Source organism: Condylura cristata, unplaced genomic scaffold, assembly GCF_000260355.1.
Source record: "Condylura cristata isolate star-nosed mole 26May11 unplaced genomic scaffold, ConCri1.0 scaffold00035, whole genome shotgun sequence".
In the NCBI taxonomy this organism is placed as follows: Eukaryota; Metazoa; Chordata; class Mammalia; order Eulipotyphla; family Talpidae; genus Condylura; species Condylura cristata.
In genome coordinates, this window is record NW_004567136.1 from 4,965,224 (window position 1) to 4,978,923 (window position 13,700).

Consider the following 13,700-nt stretch of genomic DNA (forward strand, 5'->3'; position numbering starts at 1 on the left):
AAACCAAGATATCTGACCCCGGCAACTTCCCAGTTGCATACAAAAAAAAAAAAAAAAAAAGGATGCAATGCTGCATACCTGTAGGATTTGAGCCAACAGAGTCCACTTCAGTCTTAGTGAATACCCCATTTACATTGTCAACGCCACTTACTGTGTTTCAAGGCACATCATGAATACCATTTCTGTCTGAACTGTTTCTAGCAACAACAAGAGAATTCAGTACTGGGAAACCCAGGGTCTGGCTTGGGAAATGTGGTCTATATATCCCTCAATGACATGGTCCCATGTGTGGGAAATGAAACACCCTTTTTTAAAAAAATCAAGGTATTATTATTATTTTTATTTTATAAAGATTTATTTATTTATTCATACAGAACTAGGGTGCAGACCAGAGATACATGGCCATTGAGAGGCTTCACCAGAGACAGAGGGATGAGCAGAACAGGTAGATTGACGAAGTACACTGCTGAGGAGAACAGTGGGTGGATTAAGATTGGTCTGCCATGCCATGTGGATCACCTCTGGGGCTGAGGATCAAACTCACACTGAAGCAGTACTGTCAGCTTGCAGTACTTAACCCGCTGCACCATCAGGGAGAGCCCCACGAAACCCTTTTAAAAATCAGTTGATATATTGGCCCTCCCTGGTGGCGCAGCGGGTTAAAGCGCAGCACTGAGAATCTAAAGCCGCTTCCTCATGAGTTCGATTCCCACCTGCCCCGGAGGTGACCACATGGCGTGGCAGACCTCTCCTGACCCACCCGCTACTCCCCTCAGCAGTGTACTTCGTCGATCTGCCTGTTCTGCTCCCCACTATGTCTCTGGTGAATCCTCTCACCCTCCGCATCTCTGGCCTGTACCCCGGTTCTGTATGAATAAATAAATAAATCTTTAAAAAAAAATCAGTTGATATAAGTGAACATCCTTTCATTCATTGGGATGACCTAAAGTTGAAAGGCTTCGATGTAGTGAAAGAAAACATAAAACAATTTAAAAAACACATTTTATTGAATGCAAGAAAATATTTACATACCTTATAACTGATCAGGAAGTAATATCCAACATGTCAAAATACCAAATTTAATCAATGGGCAGCAGATAACAGAACACAGTTCTCCAAAGAGAATATCCAGAAGTTTACAAAGCATGAAAAAAGTTGATTATTGCATCAAGAAACAGAGTAGAATGAGACCATAATTAATGAGGGGCCTCCCTGGTGATGTAAGGAGTTAAAGTGCAGCACTATGAAACTATCTTCAGCCACTGCAGTACAAGTTCAATCCCCACCCAGGGAGTTGCCTACAATGGAGTAGAAAACTTCTCCTGTCTTGCCCACTACTCTCATAAGCACAGTATTTCAGTCAATCCACATGTTCTGTTCACTGTCTCTGGTGAATCCTCTCATTCTCTGCACCTCTGACCTGCACCCAGTTCTTGTATGCATAAATAAATATTTTTTTAAAAAATGAGATCCCATCTCACACTGTGAGAGTGGCACATATTAAAAACTATTCACAACAAACAACAAGTGTTGGAGAGGATGTGAGAAAAATGAATCCTATTACATTGTTGGTAGGAATGTAAACTGGTGCAAATATTATGTAAAACAATCATTTTATAAAACAAAAAAATTGAAACACAGTATGGCTCAGCAATGCCCATTTGGGCATCTATCCAAAGAATATGAAACCATCATCACAAAAACCTCTATGATCCGTGATATTCCAAGTAACATTATTCACAGTAGCTAGGACAGGAAAGCAGTCTAACTGTCAATATTGGATGGTGGATGCAAGAAATGTGGTATATCCACACCATGGAATCTTATGTAGCCATACAAAGTACAGTCATTTTTGACAAAAAGAAGGAATTTGAGAGAATTATGTTAAGCAACATGAGTAAGAAGAATAAAAATAAATACTGGCTATTTAAATAACAGAAATTCAACAGTGCAAACACACTTTAAGAAATGATTGGACATCATTAAGCATCCTGAGATGAAGAGGGAGGGGAAGGGAAAGGACAGGGAGTGATCATGAAGAATAATGAAATAAGAACAGAAGCATTTTGTTTCGTGAACTCACTCACTATAAGAAAAGGACTTGCAAGAGCATTTAGGAATGTGAAGAAAATAATCCCTCCTTGAGGAAGAAGAGGGCAACGAATCTGGTCCCAGAAGATAACCTCTTGTATGACTATATTTACATGAGCTGCTCAGAACATGCAGCTATGAACATAGAAACTAGGTAAATAATTACTTAGGGTTGGGGTGGGGTGGGAGAGAATAGGTGGAATTACAAATGAGAAGATTTACTTTTGAAGAACAAAATGGACTCAAGTTAGATTGTGGTGAAGGTCACACAGCTCTGACTGTAATAAAAGACTTATTTGTACACTTTAAGAAAATGAATTATATGGTATATGAATTATAGCTCAATAAGACAGTTTTAGGATTTTTCAAGAAAAAGAAATTTTAAACAATCAAAAGATGCACGATCGTAAAAAATTGTGAAAATATCTTCACTGAAATATGACATTAAAGTAATGTCATATAATAAAGATAATAAAAACAGAACATAATGTATGTAACTCACAGTGTGGGAGGGAATATTCCAAAATGCATGCCAACAGACAGGGGCACCTTCCCCAGATCACAGTAGGTGCTTCTCTAAAGCAGTCAAAAACCTAATTTAAATATTTAAGTCAAAAACTTAATTTAAATATTGGGAGAACAGTGCAAGAAGCGCTTCACAAAATGGGAGTAATTAAATGAGCACTGTTGATACCAAACACCATTCAACATGATTAGTCATCAGGGAACTGTAAATTAAAACCACCAAGAGAAAACACTCCTTACCCATCATAATGGCTGAAATTTGAAGTCTGTAAGTATCTGCATTACATTGCTGACTTGAGTATAACTCGGTTAATAGCACTTTGGGAAGTTATCTTGCAATTTGCCGATTTTAAACAAACGTGCAAGTCCATCCCTAGTATGTATCTAACACAGGGGTGCTTAAGGGTAGCTTTGTCCACCTCCCCTTCTCTCTAGCTCTCTGTTGGCTTTATTTCATATACATCTAAGGATGCAGCTTAAAATCCAACCCTGCTCTACAAAATTAATAACCAGAATGTTCCTTAGTCAGTGTTTGGATAAAGTGGAGTGTCATTTTTCATTACTGAGCTGTCACTGCCCAGTTGCCCCTGGAGGATGAGGCAGCTTGGCCAGCGGCTGGGGCGGGGCTGGGAGGGGGAAGGTATGAGGGATCCAGGCAGTGGTTCAGCTGCTGCTTCACTGCCCGAGGACACTTGGTGCGCTGAGCAGAGCATCCTGAATGTAGAGACAGGCAGTAAGCCATAAAGCTACACTGTGCTGCAGTGGTGAGAGGGAGAAAGAAGGCTGAAATCACCAGATGTCTCCAAGGGCAGCTAGAACATAGGAGAGCAATTAGGAATTCTCTAAACTGGGAGCTGCATCAGGGATGTCAACTAGAAGGGCGAGGTTGTGGGAAAGGGCCGAAGCCACTGAGCTGAGGTTCAGACGTTCTGTTCTGACAGGATGCAGACAAGGGACAGTAGGAGCTTCAAAGAGGATTTTAAGAGAGCAATTCTGTCACACTTGCCAATGAGACCACTGGCTAGGGTTTGTTTAATAGGAGAAGTGGCTTAAGGTTTCCTCGATCCGTATAGTTATGGAGAACAAACCCACTGCTGATTCTTCTACCCAATTCAACTTGTAATCGGTTGTCAAATACAATCTGGTGACTTTTATATTAATTTGTATCTCTTTTCTAATTGGGTCCATCACCTACCAAAGCAGATAGCTCAGTCCATTTTTAATGTTATTTTAGTTCTTTAAAGATTTGTTTATTTAGGCATATAAGAATGGGGTCTAGGCCAGAGATGCAGGGAGTTGAGAGGATTCACTAGAGACAGAGTAGGGAGCAGAACAGGCAGATTGACAGAAATATGCTGCTGAGGGGAGCAGCGGGGAGACATGAGAGGTCTGCTGTGCCATGTGGGTCAGCTCCCTGGCCAGGGATTGAACTCCTGTAGCAGTGGCTGGTGACAGCTTGATAGCACTGTGTCTTTAACCCCTGTGCCACCAGGGAAGCCCCAGTTTAGTCCATTTTTTAAATTCCAAATTCTTGCTATCATTTTAGAACTGGATCCAATGCCAATCCTTGCCTGCATTGATATTAAAAGATACCCACACTCCCATGTTCATTATGGCATCATTCACAATAGCCAAAGCACAGAAATAATACATGTTCAGTGTTCAACAGCTGAGTGATAAGTGAATAAATAACATTATCTATATAGATATAAGATCACATAATAAGCTTACTGGTGTGAGGTGATATCTCATCCTTATACATTGTTGGTGGAAATGTAAACTGGCACAGTGATTTTGGAAAGATGTCTGGACTTACTTTAAAAGACTTTTAAAAAAGCATACGATACAATAACCCCATTTTTTGAGATTTCTCTAAAGAACACTAAGTCATCAATTACAAATTATGTATTAATAATAAGTAGCATGCACCTTATACATATGCTGTGGAATATTCTTCAATCATGATAAAGTGGGAAGTCCTGTCATTTGTGACAACATGGACCTCAACATTATGCTGCATCAGAGAAAGAGTTAGATAGAGAAAGATGAAATCAAATAGAGAAAGGTAAATACTGTATGAGGTGCATACTTACATCTAGAATCTAAAATAGCCAAACCTGTAGAAACAGAGAAAATAGAATGGATTTACCGGGGACTGTAGTTGAGGTGTTGGAGAGGTGTTGTTTAAAGGGAATAAACTTGCAGCTGAAAGATTAATAATCTGGAGGTCTAATACACAGTACAGTGATCATCATCAATACTATTCTAGACTTTAAAATTGCTAAGTGACTAGATATTAAAAGCACCACAAAACAATTATGTAATGTGACAGAGATATTAGCTAATGTTCCTGTAGTAATCTTATTTCAATATATAAGTATATAAATCATATTGCAATATATAAATCAGCACATTGTACGTCTTAAACTTACAATCGTGTATGTCAATTATATTTCAAATTTTAAAATGTGAGTGGCAAGAACTTAGTCATCAAACATGGAAAACCAAGGAAAGAAATGCAGTGGCTTGACCTCCTTCACATTCATAGGAAATGAATTTTTTTCCACAGGAAGAAAGACACACTGATTACTGGAAACATTTGCTCTGCTGCCACTGCCCGCCCTTCTAGCTATTTCCCATAAAGTTAACCCATTGTTACCAGCATAGGGAAAGATCAATAGAAACTGATTTTAAAACATTCCTGGATGCCTGAAGTCATTCACACATCTCACAGAATTCATCCCATTATTTCAATACCTAGCCAAACTGAGTTAACAAGTAAAACAATTTTGGAATTAGACAGAGAGGCTCTTGGGACAATAACCTAGACCTGCAAGACCTGCATGGAGATGGAGGTGCACAGATTTATACTCCGGGGCTTGTGAATTGTCCCATAGATTATCCTAAAATTAAAGATTCTAGGCACAGCATATCTAGTAGAGAAATCTGTTCTGAGAAATCCTATTCTGGAAAAGCTCTTCTTTTTTTTTCATTTTTTAAAATTATGATTTTATTTATTTTATTACATCATTCTTCATTTTGAGCTTTTTTTCCATCTCAGTTGTCATCCCCCTGGGTTTCCCATCACCAATTCACCTGTGTGCCATCACCATCATCTTGTGTACTCTTCCCACCCCAGTTCTTATCCCATCCCCCTTTCCACCTCAATAAAATGTCTCTGGCTTATAGTTGTTCATTGTTTTCATTTTTACTTTATTACATTTACTTCTCTCCCCTCCCCCGGATCCCTTATATTCCTTTTTCTTTCTGGCTTATTTGACTAGCATGATCCCTTCCAGATCCATCCATGTTGCTGCAAAAGGCATACATTTATCTTTTTTATTGCTGAGTGATATTCCATTGTGTCTATGTATCACATCTTTTTAATCCAGTCATCTATTTTTGGGCATTTGTGTTGATTCCACATCCTCCCTACTGTAAATAGAGCAGCAGCAAACATGGGGGGTGCAGGTGTCCTTTTGGATGGATGTTTTGTGACCTTTTGGTACATACCTAGGAGTGGGATTGCTAGGTCATATGAAAGCTCTATTTTTAGTACTTTGAGAAATCTCCAAACAGCTTTCTATAATGGTTGTACCAGTTTGCATTCTCACCAGCAGTGTAGGAGAGTTCCTTTTTCTCCATATCCTTGCCAACATTTGTTTTGCTAGTTGTTATGATATGTGCCATTCTCACTGGTGTGAGATGATATCTCATTGTGGTTTTAATTTGCATTCCCCTTATTACAAGTGATGTTGAACAGTTTTTCATATGCCTGTTGGCCATCTGCATTTCCTCTTTGGAGAAGTGTCTTTTTAGCTCTTTTGCCCATGTTTTCTTAAAGATTTATGTATTTATTATACAGAACTCGGATACAAGCCAGAGGTGCAGGGGTGGCGAGAGGACTCACCAGAGACAGAGTGGGGAGCACAACAGGCTGACTGATGAAATATACTGCTGAGGAGAGCAGCAGGTGGGTAGGAGGGGTCTGCCATGCCATGTGGATCGTCTCCGGGGCCGGGGATCAAACTCGCACTGAAGCAGCTGTGGCTAGCTTGCAGTGTTGTGTCCTAACCTGCTGCGCCACCAGAAAGGGCCCTTTCTGCCCAATTTGATGGGGTTGTTCAGTTTATTTTTGTTGGGTTTAATAAGCTCTTTGTGTATCTTTGTAATCAGTCCTTTGTCATTAGTATTGTGTGCAAATATTTTCTCCAATCAGGGGGGTGTCTTTCTTTGTGTAGTGTCTTTTTTAATGCTATTCCAATATAAAATCTCAATGACATTCTTCAATGAAATAGAACAAATATTGATGAGATTTACATGGAACTACAAAAAGCCCTCGAAAAGTCAAAACTCTCCTGACTAAAATAATAGAGACCGGAGGCATCACAATCCCAGACTTTAAGCTATACTCGAAGCCATAATAATCAAAACTGCATGGTATTGGAACAAAAACATGCATACATACCAGTGGGTTTGAATAGGAAACCCATACATACCATACATAAACCCACAGGCTTATAGACAGCTAATTTTTGACAAAGGAGCAAAGAATATACAATGGAACAAAGAAAGTTAGTTCAACTGGTGCTGGAAAAACTGGACTTCTATGTGTTAAAAAAAAAAAAAAAAGGAAGGAAGCTAGATTACTACCTTGCACCATGCACAAAAACCAACTCAAAATGGATTAAAGAAATAGACATAAGATCCAAAAACAAAATCTCTAGAAGAAAAGATAGGTGAAACACTGCACAACATACACCTCAATAACATCTTTAAAGATACATCACCCAAAGCAAGGATAGTGAAGGAAAGGATAAACAGCTGGGGCTACATCAAGTTAAAGAGCTTCTGTACAGCAAAAGCTTTTCTTATTATACATTTATGATCAGCAGTAGACTTTCTCCTTGAGACTTTCCTTGATGCTGTTCCTGATTCTGGCTGGAGATATATAAAACACAGATGACACTTTCACAAAGTTGGAAACTTTTAATGTGTATCACTACTCTGATAAATAATCTGGATTTTTGCATGCAAGGTGGTTTTCAGATTCCCAGCCACTTTTGTTCCATTCTCTTTGATAATAATCAATTTTGAAGTAAGTCACCCTATTCACTAAAGTAACTCAACTAAGGGTGTGTGTATCCATTTTCTGAATGACTTACTGTGACAGGACCATATCCCAATTTCATTATCCTCTTTATGAAAGGAATTTATGATCCTTCTCCACTTTGTCAGAGTTAACAGAACCAATAAAAATCATTTTTAAAGTGCATGTAGGAATAACTGTGACTAGCCTTTCCAAAAATGATGACTATGAAGAGAAGTAAGATGATTAGAATATTCCCCAGTTTATTATTTTAAACTACAATAAAATATTTCTAGTTTTCTGGATCTTTTGAGGATATATTATTGTGTACATTTTGATGGGGAATTTCAATATGTGTACTTTAGAATTTGAAAATGTCTACTCAGAATGAAAACAATAATTCTAGCTATAGAATAGTCACAGAAAAGTCAGTAGAACAAATCATCAGAACTAGTGTGGGGCACATATTCAGAACTCAGCCAATATTCCTTATTATTATCTTATTGTAATTATTAGTCAAATCAATATTATTGCTATTTATATTCAAACAGCCCCAGAGCTGTCTAATCAGAATTGAACTTTGTGATTTTATGATACCCAGGTTCTGGTACAGGAAAGAATTCAGTACTTGGAATATAATTACATTTATTGCAGCACTATTTACAATAGGTAAAACTAGATGATTGTACTAAGAAGATGTGGCAATATATACACAATGGAATACTACTCAGCAATCAAAAAGATAAACTCATGCCGTTCGCAACAAACATGGATGGAATAAGAAGGGATCATGCTCGGAGGAATGTGGGGGAATATGGTGATGATGGATGGATGAAATGCGGGAGGGGAAGTAAACATTGTTTTTAAATAAACAATAATGTAAATAGATATACAACTAATAAAAAATAAGAAAAAAGTTAAAGAAGTACAGTAATCCCTACTTCAAATACCTATTGACTGACTGTATAAATGTCTAAATGTCACTGATTTTGGAATCTTTGTTTTCTTATCTGTAACATGAATGCTGATCACTGAAGAGGGCAGATTTAAAGCAGAGAAGGTAGAGCGTGGAGAGCTCAGGCTCTACCTGGTGTTTCTCTCCTTCCCGATGCTCGCTCTTTCCCTTTTTGCTTTGTAGCACCAACCCCAGTTACTCCTGCGTTCCCATCAGATGACCCTTTATTTCACCTTGTAACTAGCTGCTCCAAGAAGAGCTAGAGGGGAGATAGCTAGTTTGCTAATTTTGCTGTTGGCAGCTTACGTAACAGTTCTGTCCAGTGGCGTCTGTATAAAATATTTTGTAACTAAAATGTCCTGTAATGCCATCAACCCTCATCTCCAGAGGTAGCTGTGAAACATTTGGAAATATGGAATCACTTGTAATTTTCAAATAACCTAATATACTCACTGTGATGTCTGTATATAGTGAAACTGAAATTTAGACTTAGCTATGCCAAGTGATTGTTTTCCCATGAGCTTGACTTTTTCTGAGGAGATCTGATCATCGATGCTCTGGGTGGACAGATGGTGACCTGGTCTTCTCTGCTTGTGGCCAAACATTTAAGGGTAATTGTGTTCCAATGTCCTAGTGAAAGTAACTCTTCAAATAATTGAAAGAAAAACTAATTAAACATGTATAACATTAATCATTTCTGGAGGATAACCAAACCCAAGCAGTTATGCCAGTGGTCTTTATTATAACTTCTTCTTTTAAAAGTAACTTTTATAAAGAACTCTAATATCCAATAAGGTGTGCCTGGCAAGTTTTTGTTGTTGCTGTTGATAGGTACCAGAAGGGGAATTAGTTGATCTGCTCCAGTTTTTCACAAAGCTTGAAGGTGTTTAAAAAAAAACAGACCAGGACTCGCCCTTATTGCCCAGGGTCTGAGCCCTCACCCCTGGGTCACAGGGCCTTCCTAGGGTCCAGAATAAAGGAAATAGATCCTAATTCATACTGAAGGTTTAAAAACCTGTTAACATTTCTTGTTCAATATTTTGAAAAATCAGGGAATGGAACCATACTTCTTAATGAATATTCATTTCCTGTTTCTCCTGCCTGTTTTCTCTCACTCATTATAGCTCACGCAGGGTGGCATCAGCTTGATGCATTGTAAGGAAGGTTTTAAAAAAAACCAATGTGTTCAAAGTCAGAAAAAATAAAAGATGACCACCTTTCCCTGTATAAAATATGATATATTTATATCTTTCGTAGTGTGATTATACAAGTGGGCTGATGTCATGCATGTAAGTTTCTTTGGGCCATTTGAAGTGGGAATGGTAACCTGGTGATGTACTCTGAAAAAATGAGGTTAAGTGTGCCCCACTGGTGTTTATTACCAGCAAAATGGATTACAAGAAAGACTAATCAATTTGTCATTATGTTTGAAATGTATCATGCCTGAGCAATTAAATTACTATGAATTTATTCTAAATAAATAGGGATGTATACATATATTATGATATAAGGATGGCTATTATAGTTTCTTTGGGAAAATCAAATTATGGTGGATCCAAATTGAATCACTCTGCATTCATTAAAATGACTCTTTAGAGATTTATTCATTTGAATGAATGGGGGAAAATGTGTTTAAGTCCAAAACAACTTGTAGAGCAACATGGACAGCCAGATTATACATCTGAGAAAAGTCAGGTGCAGAGAAAGAGCCATGATCAGAAGCACGCATCTCCAGATATTACTATTCTGGTGCTTTCACTTGCTTCTTATTGTTTAGCTATATGTCAGAATTATCCTATTCTTAGCATGGATTATTTTTTATAATAAAAAAATTAATAATGTACAAAATTGGCATCAACTGACTTCCTTGGCTTAACTATACTTACAACTTTGCTGTAAGGTTTACGATGGTACCCTTTAGTATCAGTCTGCATCTGAGTCACTCTGGTGATTCAGGGTCCAGTGAGTTCCAGAAGAGGGATGTGCAACACACTGTCCATCATCCCTACAAGTGGATTCTTGGCTGTCAGCCTGAAATGGGGACTTTTATTCACAACAAAAGAAGGGTTGTGAGTGTCCTAGCTGTGAGCTCCTGGAGAATGGAGCCAGACCCTTCACCATCACTGGGTTCCAGCCTCCTTCCTGCCAGATCATTGGTTAGTGGCTTCCTTCGAGTAGTCACTCAACAGATGACTCTTCACTTGATCGGATCTCCACACAGGCGAGGAGAGTGTGGTCCTATAAAGTGAAGTGGCTTGTCCACAGCCCCATTAGTATGCCCCCTGCTTTGCATGGACAGCTGCCAGCCGGGACTGACTCGGGCGATTCTGAACACCTCCCTTAAATCTTTCCTTTTTCTTTATACCACACATGTAAGCAACAACAATGAATGATTCTGATTTCTCACTGGGATGCAGGGAAATATGGCTATTCTGTTAAAGTGGGTGAGATGTCAAACGTCTTGGAGACTCTAAAATGGCCTTTCCTGCTTAACAAAAAGTGACTGTAGAATGTTCTTCTCGGCGTGTGTGGGCGAGCAGCAACACTGACCGTGTCTGTTAACATACGGTGAGCACTTTGTTGGTAACCTGGGACAGCTTAGATGTTGCCTCTGGGGAGGGGAGCACACAGTGAGTCGGCCCAGGGCCAGGATGTGACCTTTGGTGTCACATGGATGGATCGTTCTTATAGGTACAGGTGAGGATTTGAACCCAGCCAAAGACTGACCCTGCCTGCATTCTCAATGACATGATATCAACATTCATGGTTCCATTTTTCTGATGACTAGAGTTCTCCTGTTGCCCATGTTCTTTTTCTCTTCTTTTCTCTTCTTTTCTTTCTTTCTTTCATTACTTTTACATCATTCTTCATTTTGTGCCTTTTTCCATCTCAGTTGTAGTCCCATGGACTTCCCACCACCAATTCACCCATGTGCCATCATAGTCCCGTGCACACCCCCCGCCCATTTCTGATCCCATTCCCCACTCCACCCTTTAAAATGTCTCTGGTATATAGTTGTTCATTTTTCTTTATTATAGTTGCTTCCCCTGTCCCCTCGTCCACCACCCCTTTTGCTCCTGCTGTGAGTGAAACTGTCCAGTATTTTTCTTTTTCTTTCTGGCTTATTTCACTAAGATGATCCCTTCCAGCTCTATCCATGTTGCTGCAAAAGGCATAAGTTTATCTTTTTCATTGCTGAGTAATATTCCATTGTGTATATATACCACATCTTTTTAACCCAGTCATCTACTTCTGGGCATTTACAATAGGGAAGAGATGGAATCAATCCAAAAGCCCACACTGCTTCCAAAGAATACAGCTTGTTTGACTATAAATATTCTCAAAACCTGGTCCTTTTTCTAGTTTTCCACTTGTCATCATAAATGTGACCATGTGTTTGCCACTGGCTGTGATGCAAACTTCACAGCGGTTCTCTCTTTTGGAGATGCTCTCTTATTCAGTGGCCTGGCCCTGAGAGAAAGCCAGAAATGGGCTTCTATCCTTCTGTTCTATCCCAGCAGTCTTTGAGCAGAAGAGTATAGTAGCAGACAGTTGGTATAACTACGACATCATCTTCAGGGGCCAGAATTCAAGCCCCACCCTGTGCCACTGCACAGGCCTCAGAATCCTACTACAGGTGGTAGTGTTGGGAAAGACCAGAATGAGGTGAGAACTCGAAGAGCCAGAAGTGAGCAACATGAGATACAAGGAGTTGGGTTTTGTGGGGGCAATTAAATTGCAGCCCATGGCACCCACCAGACTCAGACAAGTTCTGAGGGCTGTGTTACTGAATCTGGCTGCCTTTCTGGGCCTCAATGGATGCTCTCTTTAAGCAGAGGAGGGCACTTCAGGAAGAAAGAATATTTTCAAAGGCCTAGAAAGTGGTTCCAGATTTTCTGAACACATCGAGACTTTGAGGAGGAGACCGGACTTTAATGCCTGGCCCATTTAAAAGGTCTCTGACCTCAGGAAACTTGCACAATGTTGGCAAGGCAGGTAAAACAAACATGCACCCAGAGGCCAGTCAAAGGCACTCTACAGGGGCCTCCCTGGTGGCACAAGGGGTTAAGGCACAGCACTATGAAGCCATCCACAGTCACTGTAGCTCAAGTTCAAGCCCTGGCCGGGGAGTTGGCCCACCTGGCACAGCAGACCTCTCCTGTCTCCCCACTGCTCCCTTCAACAGTGTATTTCAGTCAATCTGCCTGTTACGCTCCCCACTGTTTCTGGTGAGTTCTCTCACCCCCAAACCTCTAGCCTGTACCCCAGTTTTTGTACACAGATTTTTTTAAATAATAATTTATTTTTTACATATTTTTGTGCATTTTCCCATCTCAGTTGCAATCCCCTTGGGGCTCACATTACCAAATCACCCACGTGCCCTCACCTCAGTCCAGTGAGCATAAGATTTTTTTTTTTAAATGCACTTTATGCTATCCCTGGTGGCACAACAGGTTAGGACACAGCACTGCAAGCTGCCACAGCCACTTCAGTGTAAGTTAGGTCCACAGCTCCGGAGGTGACCCACATGGTGCGGCATACCTCTCCTGACCCACCCGCTGTTCCCCTCAGCAATGTACTTCTTCGATCTGCTTGTTCTGCTCCCCACTCTGTCTCTGGTGAGTCCTCTCACCATCCTTGCACCTTTGGCCTGTACTCCAGTTCTGTATGTATAAATAAAATAAATTTTTAAGAACAGGCACTCTACAAAATTATCCATCTCCTTACATACAGTCTTTAAAGCCTCTCTCATTTGGCTCTCAGATAGTTTGAACAATAAACAGCTGTTGGGGAAGATATTTTAGCTGAAAAAAATGACATAAGTAAAGAATGTTTTGTAAGTTCATACTTAACAGAACAATAACAAACTCAGAAAATCAGTGGGAGATGAAGGAGACAAGAATGGCAAAAATATTTAACTCAGATTTAGCTATTATTCCTGGAAATGTGACCTGATAATCGCAATGCTGGGATTTTCATGAACAAATACTTGATAATTAGGCACCTCAGCTTTGATCGCCTGCACGGTGGTCAGCACCT